General features: G+C 34.4%; 1 protein-coding gene across 4 annotated transcripts in view; it reads left to right on the top strand.

Annotated features, from left to right (window-relative positions):
- Liprin-beta (liprin-beta 1) overlaps positions 1 to 27,582 on the top strand; it is a 54,683-nt gene that overhangs the window by 21,551 nt on the left and 5,550 nt on the right. The window lies entirely within an intron of this gene.

The raw sequence follows: 27,582 nt of genomic DNA on the forward strand, positions 1-27,582 counted from the left end.
ACCTTGAACCAATTTTAAACTCGAAAGTTTGGCGAGTTTCTGGACAAGGCTTATCGATTCGAGTACTCGATTTAAGCGAATGCTCGCACACCACTATTAATTAGCTGTCTGCAGTATCTGGAAGCTAGGAGCAACAAACACAAAGAGAACGCAGCTAGCCTTTAAACACGCTAGCGCAGTGTTGTGTACAAATTTCATTGGACGGCCAACTATGAACACGAGTTACCGAATCGAAGTTGGCTGTGATAGTGTAGTCACGTGATTTTGTTTTCCCATTTTAACAAGTTGGTTAAGACCAAATTTACTTTATAGTTTCGCCTAAACTGAAACGTCATCAGAGTGTAGCTTTGTAGATGCGACGAACGGCGACCGAATGACGTATTTTAAATGGACTTCAGCCCCCCCCCGCTCTCCCTACAATTCATGGCAAAGCTAGGGAATTTTAAAATTGTTCTAAAATTCATGGCAAAGCTAGGGAATTTTAAAATTGTTCTAAAATTCATGGCAAAGCTAGGGAATTTTAAAATTGTTCTAAAATTCATGGCAAAGCTAGGGAATTTTAAAATTGTTCTAAAATTCATGGCAAAGCTAGGGAATTTTAAAATTGTTCTAAAATTCATGGCAAAGCTAGGGAATTTTAAAATTGTTCTAAAATTCATGGCAAAGCTAGGGAATTTTAAAATTGTTCTAAAATTCAGCGAAAATCGAGGGAATTTTAAAATTGTTCTAAAATTCATGGCAAAGCTAGGGAATTTTAAAATTGTTCTAAAATTCAGCGAAAATCGAGGGAATTTTAAAATTTATCTAAAATTCATGGCAAAGCTAGGGAATTTTAAAATTGTTCTAAAATTCAGCGAAAATCGAGGGAATTTTAAAATTGATCTAAAATTCAGGGAAAATCGAGGGAATTTTAAAATTGTTCTAAAATTCAGCGAAAATCGAGGGAATTTTAAAATTGATCTAAAATTCATGGCAAAGCTAGGGAATTTTAAAATTGTTCTAAAATTCAGCGAAAATCGAGGGAATTTTAAAATTGATCTAAAATTCATGGCAAAGCTAGGGAATTTTAAAATTGGTCTAAAATTCAGGGAAAATCGAGGGAATTTTAAAATTGATCTAAAATTCAGGGAAAATCGAGGGAATTTTAAAATTGGTCTAAAATTCAGGGAAAATCGAGGGAATTTTAAAATTGTTCTAAAATTCAGGGAAAATCGAGGGAATTTTAAAATTGGTCTAAAATTCAGGGAAAATCGAGGGAATTTTAAAATTGATCTAAAATTCAGGGAAAATCGAGGGAATTTTAAAATTGATCTAAAATTCAGGGAAAATCGAGGGAATTTTAAAATTGATCTAAAATTCAGGGAAAATCGAGGGAATTTTAAAATTGATCTAAAATTCAGGGAAAATCGAGGGAATTTTAAAATTGGTCTAAAATTCAGGGAAAATCGAGGGAATTTTAAAATTGATCTAAAATTCAGGGAAAATCGAGGGAATTTTAAAATTGGTCTTAAATTCAGGGAAAATCGAGGGAATTTTAAAATTGATCTAAAATTCAGGGAAAATCGAGGGAATTTTAAAATTGGTCTAAAATTCAGGGAAAATCGAGGGAATTTTAAAATTGTTCTAAAATTCAGGGAAAATCGAGGGAATTTTAAAATTGGTCTAAAATTCAGGGAAAATCGAGGGAATTTTAAAATTGATCTAAAATTCAGGGAAAATCGAGGGAATTTTAAAATTGATCTAAAATTCAGGGAAAATCGAGGGAATTTTAAAATTGATCTAAAATTCAGGGAAAATCGAGGGAATTTTAAAATTGGTCTAAAATTCAGGGAAAATCGAGGGAATTTTAAAATTGATCTAAAATTCAGGGAAAATCGAGGGAATTTTAAAATTGGTCTAAAATTCAGGGAAAATCGAGGGAATTTTAAAATTGATCTAAAATTCAGGGAAAATCGAGGGAATTTTAAAATTGGTCTAAAATTCAGGGAAAATCGAGGGAATTTTAAAATTGTTCTAAAATTCAGGGAAAATCGAGGGAATTTTAAAATTGGTCTAAAATTCAGGGAAAATCGAGGGAATTTTAAAATTGATCTAAAATTCAGGGAAAATCGAGGGAATTTTAAAATTGTTCTAAAATTCAGGGAAAATCGAGGGAATTTTAAAATTGATCTAAAATTCAGGGAAAATCGAGGGAATTTTAAAATTGTTCTAAAATTCAGGGAAAATCGAGGGAATTTTAAAATTGATCTAAAATTCAGGGAAAATCGAGGGAATTTTAAAATTGATCTAAAATTCAGGGAAAATCGAGGGAATTTTAAAATTGTTCTAAAATTCAGGGAAAATCGAGGGAATTTTAAAATTGGTCTAAAATTCAGGGAAAATCGAGGGAATTTTAAAATTGTTCTAAAATTCAGGGAAAATCGAGGGAATTTTAAAATTGGTCTAAAATTCAGGGAAAATCGAGGGAATTTTAAAATTGGTCTAAAATTCAGGGAAAATCGAGGGAATTTTAAAATTGTTCTAAAATTCAGGGAAAATCGAGGGAATTTTAAAATTGGTCTAAAATTCAGGGAAAAGCTAGGGAATTTTAAAATTGGTCTAAAATTCAGGGAAAATCGAGGGAATTTTAAAATTGATCTAAAATTCAGGGAAAATCGAGGGAATTTTAAAATTGGTCTAAAATTCAGGGAAAATCGAGGGAATTTTAAAATTGTTCTAAAATTCAGGGAAAATCGAGGGAATTTTAAAATTGGTCTAAAATTCAGGGAAAATCGAGGGAATTTTAAAATTGATCTAAAATTCAGGGAAAATCGAGGGAATTTTAAAATTGATCTAAAATTCAGGGAAAATCGAGGGAATTTTAAAATTGATCTAAAATTCAGGGAAAATCGAGGGAATTTTAAAATTGATCTAAAATTCAGGGAAAATCGAGGGAATTTTAAAATTGGTCTAAAATTCAGGGAAAATCGAGGGAATTTTAAAATTGATCTAAAATTCAGGGAAAATCGAGGGAATTTTAAAATTGGTCTTAAATTCAGGGAAAATCGAGGGAATTTTAAAATTGATCTAAAATTCAGGGAAAATCGAGGGAATTTTAAAATTGGTCTAAAATTCAGGGAAAATCGAGGGAATTTTAAAATTGTTCTAAAATTCAGGGAAAATCGAGGGAATTTTAAAATTGGTCTAAAATTCAGGGAAAATCGAGGGAATTTTAAAATTGATCTAAAATTCAGGGAAAATCGAGGGAATTTTAAAATTGATCTAAAATTCAGGGAAAATCGAGGGAATTTTAAAATTGATCTAAAATTCAGGGAAAATCGAGGGAATTTTAAAATTGGTCTAAAATTCAGGGAAAATCGAGGGAATTTTAAAATTGATCTAAAATTCAGGGAAAATCGAGGGAATTTTAAAATTGGTCTAAAATTCAGGGAAAATCGAGGGAATTTTAAAATTGATCTAAAATTCAGGGAAAATCGAGGGAATTTTAAAATTGGTCTAAAATTCAGGGAAAATCGAGGGAATTTTAAAATTGTTCTAAAATTCAGGGAAAATCGAGGGAATTTTAAAATTGGTCTAAAATTCAGGGAAAATCGAGGGAATTTTAAAATTGATCTAAAATTCAGGGAAAATCGAGGGAATTTTAAAATTGTTCTAAAATTCAGGGAAAATCGAGGGAATTTTAAAATTGATCTAAAATTCAGGGAAAATCGAGGGAATTTTAAAATTGTTCTAAAATTCAGGGAAAATCGAGGGAATTTTAAAATTGATCTAAAATTCAGGGAAAATCGAGGGAATTTTAAAATTGATCTAAAATTCAGGGAAAATCGAGGGAATTTTAAAATTGTTCTAAAATTCAGGGAAAATCGAGGGAATTTTAAAATTGGTCTAAAATTCAGGGAAAATCGAGGGAATTTTAAAATTGTTCTAAAATTCAGGGAAAATCGAGGGAATTTTAAAATTGGTCTAAAATTCAGGGAAAATCGAGGGAATTTTAAAATTGGTCTAAAATTCAGGGAAAATCGAGGGAATTTTAAAATTGTTCTAAAATTCAGGGAAAATCGAGGGAATTTTAAAATTGGTCTAAAATTCAGGGAAAATCGAGGGAATTTTAAAATTGATCTAAAATTCAGGGAAAATCGAGGGAATTTAAAAATTGGTCTAAAATTCAGGGAAAATCGAGGGAATTTTAAAATTGGTCTAAAATTCAGGGAAAATCGAGGGAATTTTAAAATTGTTCTAAAATTCAGGGAAAATCGAGGGAATTTTAAAATTGTTCTAAAATTCAGGGAAAATCGAGGGAATTTTAAAATTGGTCTAAAATTCAGGGAAAATCGAGGGAATTTCAAAAATTGGTCTAAAATTCAGGGAAAATCAAGGGAATTTTAAAATTGGTCTAAAATTCAGGGAAAATCGAGGGAATTTCAAAAATTGTTCTAAAATTCAGGGAAAATCGAGGGAATTTTAAAATTGGTCTAAAATTCAGGGAAAATCGAGGGAATTTTAAAATTGGTCTAAAATTCAGGGAAAATCGAGGGAATTTTAAAATTGGTCTAAAATTCAGGGAAAATCGAGGGAATTTTAAAATTGGTCTAAAATTCAGGGAAAATCGAGGGAATTTTAAAATTGGTCTAAAATTCAGGGAAAATCGAGGGAATTTTAAAATTGTTCTAAAATTCAGGGAAAATCGAGGGAATTTTAAAATTGGTCTAAAATTCAGGGAAAATCGAGGGAATTTCAAAATTGTTCTAAAATTCAGGGAAAATCGAGGGAATTTTAAAATTGGTCTAAAATTCAGGGAAAATCGAGGGAATTTCAAAAATTGTTCTAAAATTCAGGGAAAATCGAGGGAATTTTAAAATTGGTCTAAAATTCAGGGAAAATCGAGGGAATTTTAAAATTGGTCTAAAATTCAGGGAAAATCGAGGGAATTTCAAAAATTGGTCTAAAATTCAGGGAAAATCGAGGGAATTTTAAAATTGTTCTAAAATTCAGGGAAAATCGAGGGAATTTTAAAATTGGTCTAAAATTCAGGGAAAATCGAGGGAATTTTAAAAATTGGTCTAAAATTCAGGGAAAATCGAGGGAATTTTAAAATTGTTCTAAAATTCCGGGAAAAGCAAGGAATTTCATTTTGGTTGCAAATGGAAAGCATTTAAGGAAATTAGAGTAAAAAAATTACTTAAAAATAAGTCAGGGGAAATCTCGGGAAATGGTCAGTGAAAATATGGGAAAATCATGGAATTTGAATCTGAAAAATTAGTGGATAACCCTGCAAATATATACATTTTTGGTCAAACTAAAACGAAGAAACCAAGTTCGTCAAATTATTCGGTATTCGCAATGCTATTTGGTATTTGACGTGGATAGAAATCAATTATTTGATATTCTATATGATGCCAAAAAAATGATATTTTCACACTTTTACTCAAGTACCATTGATTTAACCGAGGGGTCGGACACTTGGCATTATTTTGTACGGGATTTTGGGATTTCGTAGAGATTTCGGCGATTTGTCATTATTTTTGAAGTGATTTTGGGATTTCAATGTTAATTTACCATAGCGAGAGTTAAAAGATTTTGCGATTTTAGACAAAGTGTACGGGATTTTTGGTAAATGTCCGACCCTCGGGTTCAGTGTTCCGGGGTGGTAAATACCACATGACATTTATTGTGGCAAATAGTGGCAAAAAGTGTCATGGTATATAATGATTTTTAGTGGCAAATATTATAAAACGTAAAAATAGATTTTTCGTATGAAATACCATTGGGCTATTTTTTATATTTTTCACATAAATATATAAAATGTTTGGCTATTTTGAAACATTTGTAAAACACAATTAAATATTTTTATTTTATTCATTACTAAAAGTTATAGCAAATTAAGTGTTCTAAGAGTACACAATTATTTATTTTTCCCCTATTTGTCATTATATGCCATTATTTGTCAAATTTGCCATTACTTGTCACTATTTACCAGTGACATGGCCTTTATTCGAAAAAAGTGACATTTTAGGAACACTGCTCGGGTTTAACCTTGGACAATAATATAATTATTTGATACCTTGGCTAGTTTCCATATTCTCCAAATTGGTGTAATGCTTCAGCATGACGCTTCGGACCATTTGGGGCTCCAACTCGAACAACAAGTCGATCATTTGAACCAGATGCTTGTGCTGGGCGTGAATCGCAAACGGTGACACGGCGGTGGCGTTGTTGTCGGCATCGCGCGTTTGGTAAGAAGGGCGGAACACCCTCGGAATCAGGCCGGCCATGAAGATGGTCCCTTCGTTGCGGGCGAACCCCAGCAGGACGCTGTCCACTCTGCGGAAGAGGGCGGGCTTCCGCTTGTAGGCGAGCGTGGGCGCTTCCGGGATGACCACTCCATCCACCACTGGCCGGAAGACGAAGAAGAAGTAGGCGCGGTGGGCTTCCCTCTCGGTGATCTGCATCGGATGGGCTTGTTGGAGACATTCGGCCACCGAATTGACGTCCGTCGGGTTCGAGCAGTTTAAGTTCTTGGCCAACTGTTGAAAGAAAAGTTTGCGTTTAGGACGGAGTACAAACGTTCAGGGAAAACAGGCAATTTATAAATGGGCCTAAAAAGTCAGGGAAAGGTTAGAAAATTTTAAGAATAGTTTTAGCCTCTGGAAGAAGGCTGCAACAAGCGCCAAACCAAGCAGCACGGACTTTAAATACTGTTTAAGTTTACCTTTTTACGCTGGTTACCTCGATTTGTGGACAAAGTCCTTTTTTGTCTATCACACGAACCCAAACCTTAATGTTCGCATTTCCCTGCTGTTTGGTTTTGAGCTTCTTGCAGCCAACTTCCAGGGGCTAGTAGGCCACACTTTGAAGCTTTCTGGCGCTGTTTTCACTCATCGTAAGAAAATGGGAAAAACAGGCATACTTCTCAACTCACCCCTAAGACCCCTTAAAATTTTTTCATAACCTTTTGAAACACCCTGTATACGAAAATTTAAATTAATGCTAATTAAATTTAATTACGACTTGTAAATTAGTTCTTTCGTATGGGAACCTTCGCAACAAGTCATTATCGCCGACTAGAAGTAAATTCCCGACTAGCGACTATAGAAGTAAATCCCCGACTATAGAAGTAAATCCCCGACTATAGAAGTAAATCCCCGACTATAGAAGTAAATCCCCGACTATAGAAGTAAATCCCCGACTATAGAAGTAAATCCCCGACTATAGAAGTAAATCCCCGACTATAGAAGTAAATCCCCGACTATAGAAGTAAATCCCCGACTATAGAAGTAAATCCCCGACTATAGAAGTAAATCTTCGACTATAGAAGTAAATTCCCGACTATAGAAGTAAATTCCCGACTATAGAAGTAAATTCCCGACTATAGAAGTAAATTCCCGACTATAGATGTAAATCCCCGACTATAGAAGTAAATCCCCGACTATAGAAGTAAATCCCCGACTATAGAAGTAAATCCCCGACTATAGAAGTAAATCCCCGACTATAGAAGTAAATCCCCGACTATAGAAGTAAATCCCCGACTATAGAAGTAAATCCCCGACTATAGAAGTAAATCCCCGACTATAGAAGTAAATCCCCGACTATAGAAGTAAATCCCCGACTATAGAAGTAAATCCCCGACTATAGAAGTAAATCCCCGACTATAGAAGTAAATCCCCGACTATAGAAGTAAATCCCCGACTATAGAAGTAAATCCCCGACTATAGAAGTAAATCCCCGACTATAGAAGTAAATCTTCGACTATAGAAGTAAATTCCCGACTATAGAAGTAAATTCCCGACTATAGAAGTAAATTCCCGACTATAGAAGTAAATTCCCGACTATAGATGTAAATCCCCGACTATAGAAGTAAATCCCCGACTATAGAAGTAAATCCCCGACTATAGAAGTAAATCCCCGACTATAGAAGTAAATCCCCGACTATAGAAGTAAATCCCCGACTATAGAAGTAAATCCCCGACTATAGAAGTAAATCCCCGACTATAGAAGTAAATTCCCGACTATAGAAGTAAATTCCCGACTATAGAAGTAAATTCCCGACTATAGAAGTAAATTCCCGACTAGAAGTAAATCAAATAGAAGTTGCTTTCTCCAAGAAAACAACAAGTCGCGATCTCTAATTTCTAGTCCGAACTTACTTGGTAGGCGAGCTTGGCGGCCCGGTGTTTGGACAGGGTGGCCCAGTCGGTCAGTCCCACTCCGCTGTCCATGATGACCCGGCTGAAGAGTCCTGTGGCGCGAGGGGAGAGCAGGTGCAGAGTGGCGCAGAAGCCGCCGGCGTCCACGCCCATCAAGGTGACCTTGTCGGGGGCGCCGCCGAAACGGGCGATGTTGTCCCGGACCCATCGCAGGGCCATCAGCTGGTCCATCAGGCCCCGGTTGGGCTCGAAGTCCGGGTGCTCCAAGTGCAGGAAACCGAAGGAGGCCAACCTGCAATTAGCGAAAACGACAAATAATATTCACTCGATGCTTACAGGAATTATAGGGTTGTTGGTATTGAACGGTGTGTTCTTTTAAGGTTTTAGTAGAGCAACGAGGGGTCGGACATTCACCAATAATGTGTACGGGATTTTTAAATCCGGGATTTCAAGATTTCTTGTTGGATTTCGGATTTATTCACTTTTGTCCCGGATTTCGGGATTTCTCGTCAGATTTCGCGATTTGGCAATTTTCGGGAATTTTTGTCGGATTTCGAGATTTCCCGTCGGATTTAGAGGTTTGGCAATTTTAGGGATTTCTTGCCGGATTTAGAGGTTTGGCAATTTTAGGGATTTCTTGCCGGATTTAGAGATTTTCAAATTTTAGGGATTTCAGGTTGGATTACGGATTTATTAACTTTTGTCACGGATTTCGCAATATCTCGCTGGATTTCAAGATTTCACATCGGATTTCGGGATTTTGCAATTTTTGGGATTTCTTGCTGGATTTCAAGATTTTGCAGTTTCCAGGATTTCTGGATTTCTTGCCGGATTTCTGTATTTCTGAATTTCTTGCTGGATTTCAAGATTTTGCAGTTTCCAGGATTTCCCGTCTGATTTCTGGATTTCCCGTCGGATTTCTGGATTTCCCGTCTGATTTCTGGATTTCTGAATTTCTTGCTGGATTTCAAGATTTTGCAGATTCCAGGATTTCCCGTCGGATTTCTGTATTTCTTGCCGGATTTCTGTATTTCTGAATTTCTTGCTGGATTTAGAGATTTTGAAAAAATCCAGGCTGGATTTCGGGTTTCTTTGAATGTTCGACCCATCGAGACCAAACCCTACTAGGGTGAAGCGACATAATCACGTGTTATGAGGAGCGAAAACGTATGTCTAAGTCACGGATCTGATATTACGAACAAATCTTTCAAATCATTTTCGATTTTAGTAAATATGTGTAAAATTTCGTTCGATACATTTTCGAGACTCTTCTACGTAATACTATTTTTAAATGTAATTTTAAATTAATCAAATAACGCGGAAAATATCGTGTTTCTTCTTATTCCAAAATAATATTAGTTTTAAAGGAATTTTCCGCTACACTTAGCTTTGTTTTGGCGCCACACTACTTTGAAAGTGCAGCACTAGTGCAACCAAGTTTCCTCAATCTATTACGCTAGGAAAAACAAATAAATATTCAGATTGAGCTATTTGGGACACCATAAGCTCTTGTTTTTGTTTCACAAAAGTATGTCCGTTTCCTAACGTTCCGCGTGTTCAAGTCATTTCTGAAATGAGCACTCATTTTTGGAGGACTTAGGATTAAGTGGTTAGGCTTAATAGTTGTTCTTCTAGAAATAAATTTATAATAAAAATCAGCTAGGCTAATACCCAAGGCACCAGCTTAGGCCCAAGTCATCTAGCGACTTCTAATGCCATTAATTCAAATGGCCGTGTTACAATGTGTAGGACGGTGGTGGCAAGCCCTTCAAGCAAAAATTATAGGACAATCTAAAAGACAGGGACCCCAGAGGTCCTATATTTCCTATAAAATCCTATATTTAAAAAAATGTCCTATAACATCCTATATTTTTATCAAAATCCCCCAAAAGTCCTATAAAATCCTATAATTTTGATATTTTGCCCATTTCAAATCTCGCCACTCACAAGTCAGTTAAATTGCTAGATTTAGCTATAGGATAAATTCCTACACCAAGTCATTCTAGTCTATACTTTTGTTATTGTTAACATGGTTAGCTACTAGTATATTTTGGTGAAAATATGGCTGATTTAATCATTTTTGTTCTTTGTACAGCCTCAGCTACATATTTAATTTTAATCTAATCTAATCATGATTTAATCATACGAGGGTGTCCTAATAATCATTGGAGTGAGCTGCCCCTCGTAAAATGGTTTAATAGTTTTTATTTTTTAAGTTAAAATCAAAGATTTATTTATCTAAATATAGATTTGGTTTTTAAATGCATAAAGTTAATAAATGAAATAGCATCTATAGTCCTATAAAATCCTAAAATTTTGTAAAAATAGTCTATAAAGTCCTATATTTTTAGAAATATAATCCTATTTTTCCTATAAAAAATTTAAGATTTGGGTGGAGACCCTAAAACGTCGCCGTTAAAACAAAACCACGTATCTTTTCGGTGGCCTTTTTGAGAAAAATTGATTTTTAATTTTGCAAGGACTTGTGAAATCGCGTGTTAGGTTTATACACGCTAGTTAATTTTATAGTTAATTAATTTCGTTTCAATATTGAATTTATGAAGATTTTAATTTAAAAATATTTTGCTAAAGGGGAATTTTTAGAGATACGTGGTCTCGCGTCATGAAGTGAGATAGGAGCTGACAATAAGCAAGATACGTGCTTTTGCGCGAAAGACGTTGTGAATATCAAAAATACGTTTAAATATTTTCTCGATTTAAAAAATGAAATTCAATTGCATTGTTTTTAATGTTATATATGTAAATTGGGGTGTAGAATCTAAATATGTAAATTTTTACAAAACCACGTATCTCAAGTTACGTGGTTTTGTTTTAACGGTGACGAAAATGATATTGGTAAGTCCCGATGGGCAGGTCACTTCCATTTTGGGTGCGTCTTAATCATAGTAAAATGATTAAATCAGGGTAATCAAGATTAAAAAATCTAATCACGATTTAAACGAGATTTAATCATTCTAATCATGATCTAATATTTTTAATTACATTTAATCATTTTAATTAGATTTAATCATTTTAATCATTTCAATCACGATTTAATCGATATAATCGGTCGAATAGAGATTTTATCATTAAAATCAAAACTAAAGTACGATTTAATCATACTAGTCACGATATAATTTTTTTAATCAGGATTTAATCATTTTAAACAGATTTAATCATTTTAATCAGATTTAATCATTTCATCATTTTAATCAGATTTAATCATTTAATCATTTTAAACAGATTTAATCATTTAATCATTTTAATCAGATTTAATCATTTTAATCAGATTTAATCATTTTAATCAGATTTAATCATTTAATTATTAAATCAGATTTAATCATTTAATCATTATTAAATCAGATTTAAACGTGATTTAATCAAGTTAATCGTGATTAAAATGAATTTAATCAAAATAATCACGATTAAATCGGATTTAATATTTTGAGGGGTGCGTCGTTGATCAAGGAAGTGACCTGCCCCTCGGTATGTCCTTCACACCACCCAACCCAAATCCCTTCGTAGAACAATGAAAAGAAACGCACCTGTAATTCATGGAGACCGTGATGAGATTTTCTTGTACGGCGAGGGTAGAGACGTTGTAGGCGGGCGCCGAGGTGCTTCCGGTGGAAAACCCACCTCCGTGGATGTACACCAGCACGGGGCCGCCTTTACGCGCATTTCTGGGCACGAATACGTTCAGATAGAGACAGTCCTCGCTGACATCGGTGGTCGGGACCAACCCCGGCACGTTCAATATTCTCTGATGACAAGAATTGGGCAATTTGTCCGCTTCCAGGACGTGTCCCCACGGATCTGGTGGTATCGGATGTCTGTATCGTAGTTTTCCAACAGGCGGTTTGGCGTACGGTATCCCCATGTAAGCGTCCATGACTTGACCATCTTTTTCGACCCTTTTACCTCGTACAATACCGTTTAGCGTTTTTATCATCATAGAACCCGGCAACGAAGACCTGAGATCGGCTACAACCAACCATAGCAGAACCGATATTTGTAACCTACACAATTTCATTTCTATTGATATTAAATTTATTAACTGATATTTATTAATATTAAATTAAAAAATTTATCGCTGATATTATTAATATTAAATTTATTAACTTAAATATAATTTCTGGTTCTAATAATATTAAATTTATTAACTTAATAATTATCGCTGATATTATTAATATTAAATTTATTAACTTAAAAAATTATCGCTGATATTATTAATATTAAATTTATTAGATTAAACAAATTATCACTGATATTATTAATATTAAATTTATTAACTTCAAAAAAATGTATCGCTGATATTATTAATATTAAATTTATTAACTTAAATATAATTTCTGGTTCTAATAATATTAAATTTATGAACTTAATAATTATCGCTGATATAATTAATATTAATTTTATGAACTTAAAAACAATCACTGATGCAATTAATATTAAATTTACGAACTTAAAAACAATCACTGATGCAATTAATATTACATTTATGAACTTAAAAACAATCACTGATATTATTAATATTACATTTATGAAATTAAAAATAATCACTGCTAGTACTGATATTAAATTTAATAACTTATAAATAATCCCTAATAGTATTAAAGTTATATTAATCCTTTAACTAGGAGATCCGTTTAGGTTGGATTTTGAGTCGGTACTGTATCAATCGGCATCGATCGACTAGTCTTTTAATAATTGAATTTAACATTGAGAATCGTAACCTTGCCAAAATCGTCTTTTTGGTGGATTAGGCTTAGTCGCGTCGAAGGATTTCACTCCGACTTTCCAACCTTTTCCCCGAAATACCTTGATACGAAACCTTTTTTATCGAGGATATGGGAAAATAATTTAAGTATAAGGCTTCGAGGGACGATTTGTAATTGATTTGTGTACCCGATTGGATCGGGTTACTAGCTAATGGAGTCGAAGGTATGGAGACGGGTGCGAGCTGCCATTATTTGACCATAGGGTGAAGAATCGGTTGGCTTTGTGGAATTTGAAGCTAAATATAATAGCAGTATGACACGAATTGTGTTAGATCACCTCTTTCGTAAAACGTTACGTAACTCATTTTCTCGATGTTTTGTTGAAATTAGAACTAATTTACTGTGACCAATTTCATTAATTTCAATTATTAGAAATTTCAATTAGTTTTTATTGGTCGAAAATGTACTAGACGATATCTTTGTAGTTTTATTGTAATTTAATCTTTGACTTTATGAATGTGAAATTTTTGGAGATGGTAAATTTATTGGAAACGGTAAAATTATTGGAGATGGTAAAACTATTGGAGATGGTAAAACTATTGGAGATGGTAAATTTATTGGAGATGGTAAAATTATTGGAGATGGTAAAATTATTGGAGATGGTAAAATTATTGGAGATGGTAAAATTATTGGAGATGGTAAAATTTATTGGAGATGGTAAATTTATTGGAGATGGTAAAATTATTGGAGATGGTAAAATTATTGGAAATGGGAAATTTATTGGAGTTGGGAAATTATTGGTAATGGGAAAGTATTCTAATTTTTCTTGAATCCTGTGAAAACTCACATTTCAAATTCTTTTTTTTAATATGTTATGTATAATAAAAATAAATGTAAAATAAAAATTGAGCATGTAAATTAAAACTAAACGTTAAAAATGTAAAATTAAAATACCATCACATGTAAATTTAAATGTAAAATTTCCAAAATACATCAAACTTAACAGTGAACCAAACTTTAAAAACAAGATAGACTTTTGGTATTAAAAAACCGTTGTAATTTAAAATTTACTCTATTGTAAGGAGAAAACGCTGGCGACGGACAGTCGGAGAAAAAGGATTATCTTTTCGGCCGGGTTTCAACCGTCCACATTCTTTTGACCTGACTCATATCCTCGCCGGACTGTCCGTAGCTAGCGTTTCCTCTATAAACGTTGTAAATGGAAAATTTAGCTATCAGGGCAGTGATTGGTCGAACCCTTTCACTACCTTGCGAAATTTGTATTTTGAAGAGAGGAAAGTTGGAGGTTCACTGGGCAGTTGCTACTTGGGCTCCGCTAAGAAAGGACCCCAAGAAACTCCATAAAATAAAATAAGTGTTCCGAGCAAACAGTCTCATCTTTAAAAATAAAATAAGTTAGCTACTACATTTTTCAGTCGGTGTGGTAGTAAGAAGAAATAAGTCTCTCCCCAAGAGCGCGAACCTGAAAACTTACAATTAAAAAACAAAATAAATTAGGCGGGTTTCTTCAAATCCCTTTGTTGATTTGGAAAAAGTCTTAAACATATTTGTGAATATTCCCTTAAATATTTCGTAATTAATTATTTAAAACATAAGTGTAAAGTAGCATGTTTGCCATATTTTCAACTTATATTATGATTTTATTTAATCTATTTAACTTTCAACTCTTCTAAACGGATAACAAGGTTGCGGCCGAGTTTGTTTCAAAACGTACATCATATCTTTCGCCTCGGGCTGGAAAATATTTATTTCACCCTAACTAGTCAATAGAGCTTAAAGCTGAGGCAGTTCTTACCCCATCTAGTGGCAGAAACTGTTACTAAACGTTCGTAGGAGTTTCGCCTTAACGTGGATTCTATTAAACTTGTTTTTAATTTTTCGATATGCGTATTTTAACCCAGTTTAAATTTAATTTAATTTGAATTATCCGCGGCTTATGTTAAATCTTTATTATTATTATTATAATCGGTGAGATAATTTATAAAATATGTAAATTTATTCATAAATTGTTATGTTTACGGTAATTAAGTTAAAGGGCATATTTTTATAGTCATTGACTTTTCATTGACAATTTTAATTTCGACCGTGAAAAAAAATGTGAAATCGAGAGCGTTTGACGTAATAGGCGCCACGTTTGGATAATTTAATTCGATAGATTTGACATTGAAATCGCTTCTTAAACTACCCCGGCAATTTTAGTTCCTTGTGTTTTGGTTTTTACTAAAAAAAATTATTTCTTACGTGAGCTAATTAACGGGTATATGAATTTAGGTTGCATCTAATTACTGTTATTTAATGGTCGCCGCAAAGGGTTGGGTTAGGAACATTTTTATGTAATACGTTTCACCTTGCATTTTGAAACTGTAATTACCTCTAAGACAGACACAATTTAATATACCATAAGCCCTTTAATAATTGTTTTTATCAAAAACGCATAAATTTACCTAGAGCTTACAAACGTTCCCTGCCTTGGTTTTTATTTTAAAAAATTTATTTTTCCGCCAACAGTAGGGTTTATACAGGCCTGGAAATATCAGGGAATTAGATTATGCAAGGAAGTCAAGAAAATTCCCATTATATATAAAATCGGGGAAATTTATGAGGGTACAGAAAGTTTGTCCTATAAGATTATATATTTACACAAATAGGTATTTTTCTTACTAAGAATGTGCCTTTATTACTTGTTTTAAAAACCGGAAAATATCAGGGAAATTGGGTTAAATCAATATATTTTTAATAATGGTTAATTTAACTCAAATTACCAATTTCAATGAAGGAATAAAACAATATGCTTTAAAGCAATTCAAATAAATAATTAAATGTGTTCTAACTAAAATTTTAAATAATAGTTAAATTTAATTAGTTTTAGTTTATTTTTTGATTATTTTAAGCAAGCAATAAAAACAAAACATTCATCAATTAGACTTAAATTGTTTAATAATAGTGAAATATAACACAATTTAATACGCTATTCTATAATTCTGCAACAGGTCGGCCATGACATGCACGGTTATTATTTTGTTTATTATTGGATTTAAATCGAATTTTTATTGATTTTTTTTAAGGTTTTATGCCTGTTTTTATTGATAAATTGATTGATAATTTGAATGTTAACTAAAGTTTAAATCAATCTTCATTAAATTTAATTATGATTTAAAAATTAAATTAAATTTGAGTTTGCTCTCAATCGACAACTTACATTCGTACTTTTCCGTAAATATATTGAATTTATAATAGGATTTACATCAGACAACTCTGCGTTATTATTTCGTAGAATTGTGTGATGTTTTGCCTCGCGTTTTGTGTAAGTTTCAATGCGGGGCTAAGCTACGAGTAACGGTGGGTTTATTTACGTTTGAGCTGTTCGAAGGCTCATTTAGCACTAGTTGTATTTGATAGAATTTTCAGTTGATCTAATAGTTGTTAAAGTACTGTTTTGGAGGAAATAAGTGTGAGAACGGGTGAGAGTTGGGTTAGGTTAGGTTATGATTTATAGTTTATTCTTAGTCGAGTTTAAGCTAGGTTTAAGGCGTTTCTCGTGATATTACAGGGTTGCCACGGTACCTGGAATTCCTAGAAAATTCATGGAATTTTTCAAATTAGTCTTAAAATTTCGGCTGCAAATAGAAAACTTTTACTAAAATATAGGTTAAAAAATACAAAATCTTGGCGCAAAATAAGTCGGGGAAAACCTGAAAAAGTCAGGGAATTTGATTGTGAAAAAAACTGGCAACCCTGTATTAGTTTGCGGCTGAATTGTATTGTAATTTCGAAACACGCGTAATCACGTAAAAAATAATTTTAATTAGTTCTACTTCACCTTAGATCTTAAAACATCAGGTTTAGTAGTTTCCCTTCAATGTATTTTCAATCATTCAACGTTTGATCAAATTAATTTCGATAATAAGTTGATTCGATCATTTGAAACAGTGTTAGATCACCTGAAATTCAATAAAACACACCCTAATCACGGTATGGTTCTTAGTCGTCATAAATACGTTCCTGGGTGTGTCGTAAACAAGTAGTCCCTTTATAGGTGCATTTGTCCTTTGTTCAACAGTTGAAAAATATAAACAGAGGTCGGCCTCATTTCGGGGGCCGTGAATGTTCTTCGCCGCAGACGTCAGCTAAAAAGTTTTGTCTTCGTGGGCGACTCTCTGTCGCGGGAGATTTATTTTGGCGTTTCGCATTCTTTCGTTTCTGCGACTCGTTCTAATTTCTGATTATTTTTCCTTCCGTCCCCGATACGTCAACGACTGACGAAAATACTCTTCTTCGCGAGACCAACTGATATTCGTTATTTTTTGTACGTTTTCATTTGTTGCGGGTGAAGACGGAGATTTGTGGATTTCGCGAGGGACTACTCGTTTTATTAATGAAATGTGTCACGTGTTTTTGTCGCGCGCCCGAGAACAGCTGTTTTTACCGCCATGTGTTTTTTGTTCGACAGGGATTTTTAGCTTTACATCCAAATATCTATTTCGATTGTAACTATTGCTTTACGCCGAAATGTTGTTGTCGCTGTCGTCGTTACGTAACAGCACTGTACCGGTTTGGGGTTTCAATCTTTGACAGAAATCCATAGCTCTACTTGGAATGCTTATCCTGGCGTATCGCGTATGGTAAGATAACTCTAACGGCTTTGGCGCCACCTACGAGAGGAAAAATCCCTTTGCGCGCGCCCCCCTCTCACGTTGTGGTTTGTTAAGTTAACATAGTGACGTCAAAACGTCAGCCACATCGAGACGAAAATCTGCCGCGATAAGCATTCCGAGTAGAGCTACGTGGATTCCTGTCTTTGATTAAAATTCGTTGTTCTGTTAAAATGGGGCCAAAATTTTTTTAGAATTTAATGGGTCTGAAACTGTTAAGGTAACAATTGTAAAGGCTACATCAATCGATTATTTATACATCGGGATTATGAATATGTTTAATGTTGATGTGAAACTTAACTTTCGGTTGGGCTGACTTGTTTTTTCCCAGCTTTGATTCTTATCTATTTCTCCAGAATGATTCTGATTTTATTCGCTTATGAAAGGGTTATTCTTGTCTGGAACGGATCTAATTTCCGGAATTGTCGGTTGATTAATTAATGAAATTTAAATTAATTTTTTTAAACTATTTGCATTAGTAATTTAAAGTGAATTTTTTAAAAATTAATTGCTTGAAGTATGTATAATTGTTTATTTCGAAAGGTAATAATTTGATTTGAATCAGACAACTGATGGCTGAACATTTGGATACATTACATTAAGATCGAAGTGTAGTAATGGCATCATATAATTCTTTTTAAAACTAGTTCCCTTATATTTTATCGCCGATTATCTCTTTTGCGCCTTTTGACTAAGATCATAGTGTAGTATACTGTATGCGAGTTTTTATTTCTAAGCGTTTCTGTAGTAACGGTATAATATAAATAATTTTTTTTTATTAAATTGATTTAAATATATTTTCCTCCCCAACCGCGATGTTAGTTTCTTGACCTATCAGCTAAGATCGAAGTGTAAAATCCGTATACGTAAAAAAAGTTGTCTATCATAACAGTAGTGTATATGATAAAATCATTGTATTAGACGGTTCAATACACTGTCATACCATTTTATTCAAATTTTTCATTAGAAAACGTTTGCAAGATCATATCCGAATATGTTTCTTTTCATTTTACGTGATACATATTTTCTATCACAAATCGAATATCGTTGTTTTGTATTTGTTTACAAAATAATACCGGTATCGGCTTCTCTTAAGCCGATATTGGCTGATACCGATATTAGAAAATAGGCCTAGTTTTCATTCCATGATTAGCTTAATATTGTTCGAAAATTTAAATTTCGCGGCATTTTCTCCTCATTTTGTTGAATCCAAAAGTAAAACTAAGCCTCTAAATTAGACTATAATAAAAACAATTAAAAAGTAATGTATGTTTCAACTTTTGATATTTCCGATTTAGGGAAAATTAACAACACTTTATTCAACCGCGACATTAGCTTCTTGACCTCTTGGCTAAGATCAAAATGTAGTATCCATTTACGTAAAAACTTCGTTTTTATTTCGTAGCGTTTCCGGCAAAAATAATTCTGAAAACTCCCGACTCAATGGTCTTTAATTGCGGCTTCTGTACACGCGTTATTTACTCTTCAGTTGTCCGCGTAGAACCGATTTAAGGCTTTAAACCGCCGAGATAGAAGAAACGTGTTGCGTTGCCGCAAAGTCGTAAAAGATGGCAAAATAAGTTATTTATAGCTATTTTTCGCGAACAGGGGATTGCACCCGGCTCGCGGTATGACGTTCTTTCGCCTCTCAATTCCATTCTTAAAGCTACGGGCCTTTAGCCTAGATACACTTTACCCCCTCCCTAACGTCGTCGTTAATAGCTCGTTAACGCCTTGACTGCTCGAACATGTGCGTTTCTTTTTCTTATGTCTTGATTTTTTTTTTCGCGTCTCACGCCCTCTGACGGAGGAGGGGGGAACTATAGAGAGTAGTGCAGAGTGAAAATGTGGAATAATCGGTTACGGAGCTATGGGGAGAAACTGACGTTGGGATCGAGGTAGGGTGGGGATTTTCATGACGAACATAGCCACCCCACTTTCTCTGGCGCTTAGGCACTGTTGAATGGTGCGTTGGCTCCTTTAAGATTTTTAGCCCCCCCCCCCCCCCCACCCATTTGGAGGATGGGGTGTTTATAAGAAATAACGAACAAGACGGGACAAACCCAATTAAGGCCCACTTTCGAAGTTTGGACGAAATGACGAGCGTGGAAATTGTTGCCTACGTTATTATAAAGGCTCGTGCACGCTTAACGGCAAGCGGAGTACACTTTCTTGGCTTTTGGTTCACGAAAGATGGCGCTCTGATCTCTGCGACACTAATTAGTGGTTTTCAAAAAGTTAGGCTTAACGTTTTCTGTTGATAAAAAAAATGTGTATTAAAGCAAGTGGCGGCTCTTTTTTCAATAGATGTCGCTAGCGTCGAAATCAAAAAGGCGGTACTTACAGGTACCCCTCGCGTTGATTGGATCGTTTGTAAATCGTTCAATAACATAAATTACAGCAATTATAATTACACGGGAGACATAATTTAGGTTAAAGTCAACTAAATAGAGTATAAGTTGTCTAAATATAATGCTCTACAAGAATCCATACCTCTACTTGGAATGCTTATCCTGGCGTATCGCGTATGGTTCGATCACTCTGACGGCTTTGACCCCGCCTACGAGACAAAAAATCCCCTCTGCGCGCGCTCACATCTCACGTTGTCGTTTGTTAAGTTAACATAGTGACGTCCAAAAAACCGTCAGCCACATCGAGACGAAAATCTGCCACGATAAGCATTCCTAGTAGAGCTATGGATTCCTGTAGAGTATTATATTTAGACAACTTAGTCACGACGTTATCATTTGGCTATTTTGAATTTTAACTTCTTTTGCCATAAATAGATGGCACCACCCTCTCTAGTAAAGTTGTGGTTTTCGAAGAATCGGCTAGATTCATGGCCATCTCTAATAACAAGGGCTTTTTCATAATACAGGTGGCAATGATAGAGCCGACAGTTGTAAAAAAATGCTTCTAAAAGCGCTTCTAGGTGGGAGCACCTTCCGGGGACTTAAGTGAAAGGAGAGTTGTCTGCCATCGATTGGCTTCCCGAAACCACTATTTAATAATATAATAATCACGTGATTCCTAAAAGCCAATCAACGCGAGAAGCTCCCAATTTGCCGCACCTTTTAGGCTAGATTTTATCCTTACTCAACATTGTTTAAATTATTACGCTAACGACATCTAGGAGCCGCCACTTGCGTTAAAACCATTTAAATTTGTTAAATACGTATCCTCACCTTTTCTTTTTTGAAATTCAATTTCTTTAGAAAAGCTTAAAACAGGTAAATTACAGCTTAAATTTGTTATAATGAAACATTTGGCGCTTTGCGGCGCCATATTTGTTTTTTGTATTTTAACCTTGCTGTTGCCCAGGCAACGAGCTCCTGATACGAGAGAACTTAGTCAGTACCCCAGCCAGGATTTTTTCGCGAGTAGGCACTGCGTGTTCAACCATCACAAACTTGTCTGTAATTTTGTTTGATATTTAACTAATCAAAATATTTTACAATTTAAATAATTTAATAAAAATATAATAATGATTAAATTATTTAATAAAAATATAATAATAATTAAATTATTTAATAAAAATATAATAATTATTAAATTATTTAATAAAAATATAATAATGATTAAATTATTTAATAAAAATATAATAATTATTAAATTATTTAATAAAAATATAATAATGATTAAATTATTTAATAAAAATATAATAATGATTAAATTATTTAATAAAAATATAATAATGATGAAATTATTTAATAAAATATAATAATTATTAAATTATTTAATATAAATTTAATTATTAAATAAATTGTTTAATAAGTTTTAATTATTAAATAAATTGTTTAATAAGTTTTAATTATTTAACAAATTATTTAATAAAAATTTAATTATTTATCAAATTATTTAATAAAAATTTTGTGAAATAAATTATTTACAATTAAATATTACCCACTTTATTTTTAATCGAAGACTGCCACGCTTCGATTAATAATAGTAGTTTATCAACTACTAATTGAGGGCTTTTTTTGAGGGCTTGTTTCCTAGGTAGTTTGATAGATCACGATTAATCGAAAAAGTGGCAATAGGCGTGATAGCCTTTCCACCCCCATTGTTGTCCGCAGACGTGTTATAATTCGAATGAGATAATTGAAACTCCTTTCGGATACAGTAGTTCCCACTGGAATGCGCAAAATAATTATGTAGTATTTGACAAAATCCTCAAAGCAATCTTACAGCTATTAAATAATTAAAGAAGTCAATAAAATTTTTGGATATTCTTATCCGTCCCTTTAACCAATGTAGATCGAAATAGAACGGGTTGCATGATTGACAAATAGCAACGACTTAAAGATAATTTGTAACACCTAACACTTCATCTAAAGCCACAATTTAAGTCCAGTTGCTGAAGCTATTTCATTCGGCGATTTCATCGGGAATCATACCCGAGCCACTCGGCGGCTTCCTCTGGTTATCCGTTTTCAACTATATTCTCCAATGCTATAACTTTGGAATCAACCCATTTCTAGAAATATTAAGACTTTTTTCTCACACCACCACCTAGTGTTGTGGCTTTGTGGCATTCTGAAAATGATATCAAAACTCCCTTATTTCTAGGACTCTTAAAAAAAATTCACATCTAATAACTGAATTGCTTTAAATGTTGTAGATACGTTGCCACTCCCAAGGATTGACCAATTTTGATATACGGGATGTAAAACGATTTTAACCGTGTAAACAAATCCACTACAGAAATAAAACTTAGAGGCCCACGAGGGATAATTTCAAACTAATAATGTACTTTCTAAATAAGAATTTAAAGATTTATCATCTTTGTACGTACAAAAACCGTCCAATCCATCAATTTGCATGTAGTTGCTTCAAATACTAGAAAATCATGTACGCCCATTTCGAAATTTGGAGGCCCCCAAAGTAGGCCCGATAATTTTCAACGTAGGCACGTGCCTACTTGTGCCTATCGCTGGCGGGGCTACTGAACCTAGTGGCCGGAATTGTCGAACTAAAATGCCATTAATTTCCCGTGCATGGGTCTTTATAACAACGTAGGTGACCCCCAAATGTATGCCGTAACGCGGTGTTTCCAATTCGTTGGCCGTCGCCAAGAAGCCGCCGCAGAAAAATGGACGACGTTCACTCGGGAAAACAAACTTTGCCTAAAAATGGACACAACTTTCTGTGTAGCGTAAATGATGATTTGCGCCATCTACTGGCTGAAACGAAAAATGCTTATATAATTTATTTCCCCCCCCATTTCTACCTAAATAGCATCTGCTTTCGAAAACTGCCGTAGATGGCGGCACTACGATTACCGAATGTTCAATATGGAATTTACTTTTCTACCGTTTCTACAAAACTGAAATAACATTTGCTTTCGAAAAACAGCCGTAGATGGCGCCCATTACCATATTTATTGTAGCGTCATCTACTATCAGAAAAGTAAAATACTGAGTATTGAATTTCCTTTTTTACCGTTTGCTCAAAAAGTATAATAATATCTACTTTTAATAATAGGCCGTAGATGGCGCCACGTTAATGATCGAAGTGACGTTATGGGGATTTAAGGGATTTTTCCATTTTATAAAACTTTCGAAACTTTGCCGCGGGTGGCGCCACAGTAAATACCGAAGGGACTTATTACGAACTTAGATAGTTCTTCCAATTTCATCATCAGACCTAAAGTACACTTGGCGAGCGAAAACTTTCCAACCGCAAATTTCCGTCTCCATCCCATTGAATTGGGAATAATACTGCTAGAATTACAATTACGATTTCGGTTGCCATGGTTACGCGGGACCTGTTCTGAGAAGACTGTACGAAATTAATCTTTATAATTTGGCGGTAACGCCATCTATATGTTGTAAAGTTATATGGCTAAAAATAAATAATTATTAGCTAACTCACCGTAACTTGAGTTAAAAAGGATCGTGTTGACAGAATAAAATTATTTTTAAACAACTTCAAGGTTTGTTTGTTAGGAGAAATCATACATTTTAATTTCGCGTCAGTTTCGCGCAAAAATTCAATTGCCAGCCAGATTTAGTTGTACCTCTATTTATTCCCAATTCAATGCTCCATCCTTTCCACAAACTGAACCATTCTAATACTTCTTGGCATTCGCGGAGTAAAGTCGTAGACAGAGAGATTTTAGCGGAGGGTAGGGAGGGTGGTTGTGCTAGAGATTTTTCGGAAGATAGAATTTTCTCTGGTCGTCCGGATTGAAGATATTTCCTCGGCTCCGTTCAGGAAACGCGGTGTCTCCGCGAATGCGCTTCTCGTTGCATCCTCATCAGCCCGGGATAAAACATCTCGTCAGAACGGGACACCAACCGGAAGACGCTGGGATACTTAATCCTCTTAATATCCTTTCCTAGTATTTGTAATTGCTTAAAGAAATAAAGACATCGCGCGGTAAAGACCCCAGGACTTCCTTTCGAACGTTTACCCATGAGCCGCCAAGTTGACCATTACATTTCGGGCAGTGAGAGCTCTCAGGAGGAATTACCCAAGAAAATGGACGATTACGAGGACGAGGATGACGAGGAAGAGTCCGACGATGACGCCCCGACCCCGGTCAACGAAGGCATGGCCACGGATGACTTTCAGTGGGTCCGTGGCGCCCCCGTACCTTACCGGACGCGCCAAGAGCCTCGCTTACGGTCGCGGGAATTACCGCGTTCCGACGACAGTTACCGTCATCAAGTGACTCCCGTTATGCGCCCGAAAACGATGGCCCAAACGGACTCGTTACAATCGCGCCATTGTCCGCCTTTGACCAGTCGCCCTATCAACAATTCTCCCCTGTTGTCGTCCTTCTCTAAACAGTTGACCCCGGTTTACGACCAAGGCTTGTACGGCGGTGGATATTCGGTGCCTTGCCATCCCGCGCCGTCTCTACCGCCGATCTGTTACTGTTCCAATTACTGGTACGAGGACGTCAGCGTACCAACCCCGTATTGCGGTCGCGATCAGTGTGGACCCGTTTGCGGTACTCCAACGTCTTTCACTCAACACCGCTGTCTGCTACCGCGTTTTGTCAATAAGAGACACAGTCATCACGGATTTCAGTGTTTGGAGGGCTACCATCCGACCGCCACTTCCGGTCGCGACTTGGTGCCCTTACCATCCGAGCACTGCTCCGGTAATGTGTCTGGGAGGACGGCTTCCTTGCGCGCCAAAGTTAAACCCGAGTCGTATTACCCGGAAGGGTACCAACAGTGTCCTACGAGTCATTCTTTTAGGAAGGTCTGAATGTTTGCCTTTTTTATACAGTAATAACCAGTAACCGATTCGACATTTGATTAAAAGTGGACCTTTTTTCGGTATATTCCCGTTGGATAGAATCCTATTGGGTCGAATTCCCAATGGATCGAATCCTAATTTTGCAATCCCATTGGGTCGAGTTCCCAATTGATCGAATTCTAATTTTGCAATCCCATTGGGTCGAATCCCATTAAATCGAAAAAGTTTATAGAATATTTTTACCTATCCAAATCGAAGTAGGTTAGGTTTCATACTTTCACTTGTGAGCAAACAAAATGCCGGTCGAATGAGAATCGACCCAATGGGCATCGACCCAATTAGACAATAGCCCTTTTTTCTACACCCTTACTTAAAATTAAAGCATTTGTTTACGTTAAGAATCAATTCCTCTTTAGAAGACCCTTGTAGTTCGTGCATTTGGCTTAGTGGAAAAAACAGATGGTTTCCATCAAAACACATCTACACCTCAAAATGCCTTCAGGGCCTTGAATTTCTTAAAGCCCTTTAGCTTAAGACGATTTTCAAGGGATTTCCAAGAGAGGCTTTGCCAAGATTTACAAGTTAATTTATATAAAAAATTAAGCACAGAAGGGTCTTTTGTGTCAAATTTTGACTGAAAAAAAACCGATACTTGGAATAGATTTATTTTCGGGTTTAAAAGGCCGTTATCCGCGACACACATTTTATCATCGGATCACTGCGAAACAAAACTTTTTTGGGTTTCATTTTCACACACTCAGTCTAAAATGACGATAGATTTTTAACAGAAGTGTAGAAAATACCTCTTAAGATAGAAATATTTTAAATTTAATTTGCTCAAAAATTAAGTTAATTAAAGGCGTTACTATAAATTTCGTGGTTTTTGTAGTTCTTAATTAAAATTGTGTGGACTGACCACACCTATATTCTACACTTTTTCCTACATTTTACACTTTTTTCCCTAAATTTACACTTCCCCCCCTGTATTTTACACTTTTCCTCCTGTATTTTATACATTTCCCTATATTTTACACTTCACCTGATATGTCTTTTAAAATCAAAATTTATAAACAATTTTTGAAATTTAGAAATCTTCGCTCGCTCAACCAATTATTAAACCAAAAACCATGGATTTTCACTTAATAAGTACTTGAAACCTATATTTTCCCGTAATTTTTTGGAATTTATTTTATATTTTCCTTTATTTGGAAAAAATATCTATCAAATCCTATAAATTATCTATTTTTCCCATGAGATTTATTGGGCTTTCTGTGGTCACCCTGAATTTCGATGAAATTTCGACAACATATAATAAAAATTTCATCCCTTCACAACCGACGTAAACTAACTGACCTCGAACGTGTTTTCAGGGTTGTCCCAAATCTTAGAAATAGGCAGAAAGTTGAGCAATTTAAATTAAATATAATTCGAAATCTAAAAGGTACTGTGATAGATTGTGATAATTATGTAGTTTTTTTAATTGATTTACTTCAATGGGTATTTTAGTATAAAGGACATTTTTTAATTTTTACGAGTTATATTTTAACTAAAAACCGGTTTATTGAAACGTTGGAATTACCATTCCAACGTTTCAATAAACCGGTTTTTAGTTAAAATATAACTCGTAAAAATTAAAAAATGTCCTTTATACTAAAATACCCATTGAAGTAAATCAATTAATTTCTAATATAAATAAAATTGTCTAATTTTGGTTTTAAAAAGTAAGTGAATTTGAATCGGAAATATTGTGACGACCCTGGTTTTGTGTAACAGTAGGATCCTACCAATTAGTTAAAAGCTCCTATTTCGGGATAAAATCAACGTTAGTAGCAATATACTAAACCTACTACCAACATGTAATGTCCAAGTCCATTTTTCGACCATTAGTAGTAGAGAATGCGAGATACTACTCTCCAAGAGTGTATATTGTATATTTCTGATGTCATCGATATTCATAAGACTTTGAATTCGTCTGCTTAATTTTTTAGTGATTCATTAATGATAACGAAAGTTTTTAGAATAATTAGCAGACGAAAAACAACAGCTTGTTATATTTTTCATCACTGCATGTCGCTAGTGTAACCAAAAATTTACAGTACGAACACGCATAGTAGTTGATTTTATTGATTTTTTAAGGTTTTATGCCAATTTTTCTTGACAAATTGATAAATAATTTGTGTGCAGAAATAAAGTTAACTATAGTTTAAATTAATCTTTATTAAATTTAATTATTAATTAATAATTAATAATAAAATTTAATTACAGTTTGTCTGAATTAAAAATTTTAAAGAACCTACTTTCGATCATTTTCATAAATATTTAAGTATAATACGTGATTTAAATCAATGATTTAAAACAAATCACAATTTAAATCGGCCAACTCTGCGAACACGTATCTCATAGACACGATTCTGGTTTTAATTTTAGAAAATTATTGATAATTTTGCAGGTTTTAATACACGCAAATTTACCGTTGCTTTTATGTCTTTCAACTCATTTGTTTGAAGGGGTATTTTGTATCCAAAGTCGCTGTTTTTTTCGGGTGCAGAGGGGGTAACCCAAAATAACTCCAGTGACTCACGCTGAAAGTTTTGCCTTAGCGTTTTTTATAGTGCCTCATCAGAAATTCTTTGGGGTGTATGGCAAGGTTTTTTACATAGGTCCTATATAATCTCTTAATCTAAATTCCTTTTATAATGAACGTTATTTGTCTTCGTATTATTTGTATGGACGTACTTATATAGTTATTTAGTAGTCTCAACAAATAAAACATTTATCGGGTTAAACGTCTTTGCGAAATTGCGTCAATAATAAAATGGTTTATGCAGTAAA

This window comes from Leiobunum rupestre, chromosome 3 (genome assembly GCF_980474605.1).
Source record: "Leiobunum rupestre chromosome 3, qqLeiRupe1.1.hap1, whole genome shotgun sequence".
Taxonomy (NCBI): Eukaryota; Metazoa; Arthropoda; class Arachnida; order Opiliones; family Sclerosomatidae; genus Leiobunum; species Leiobunum rupestre.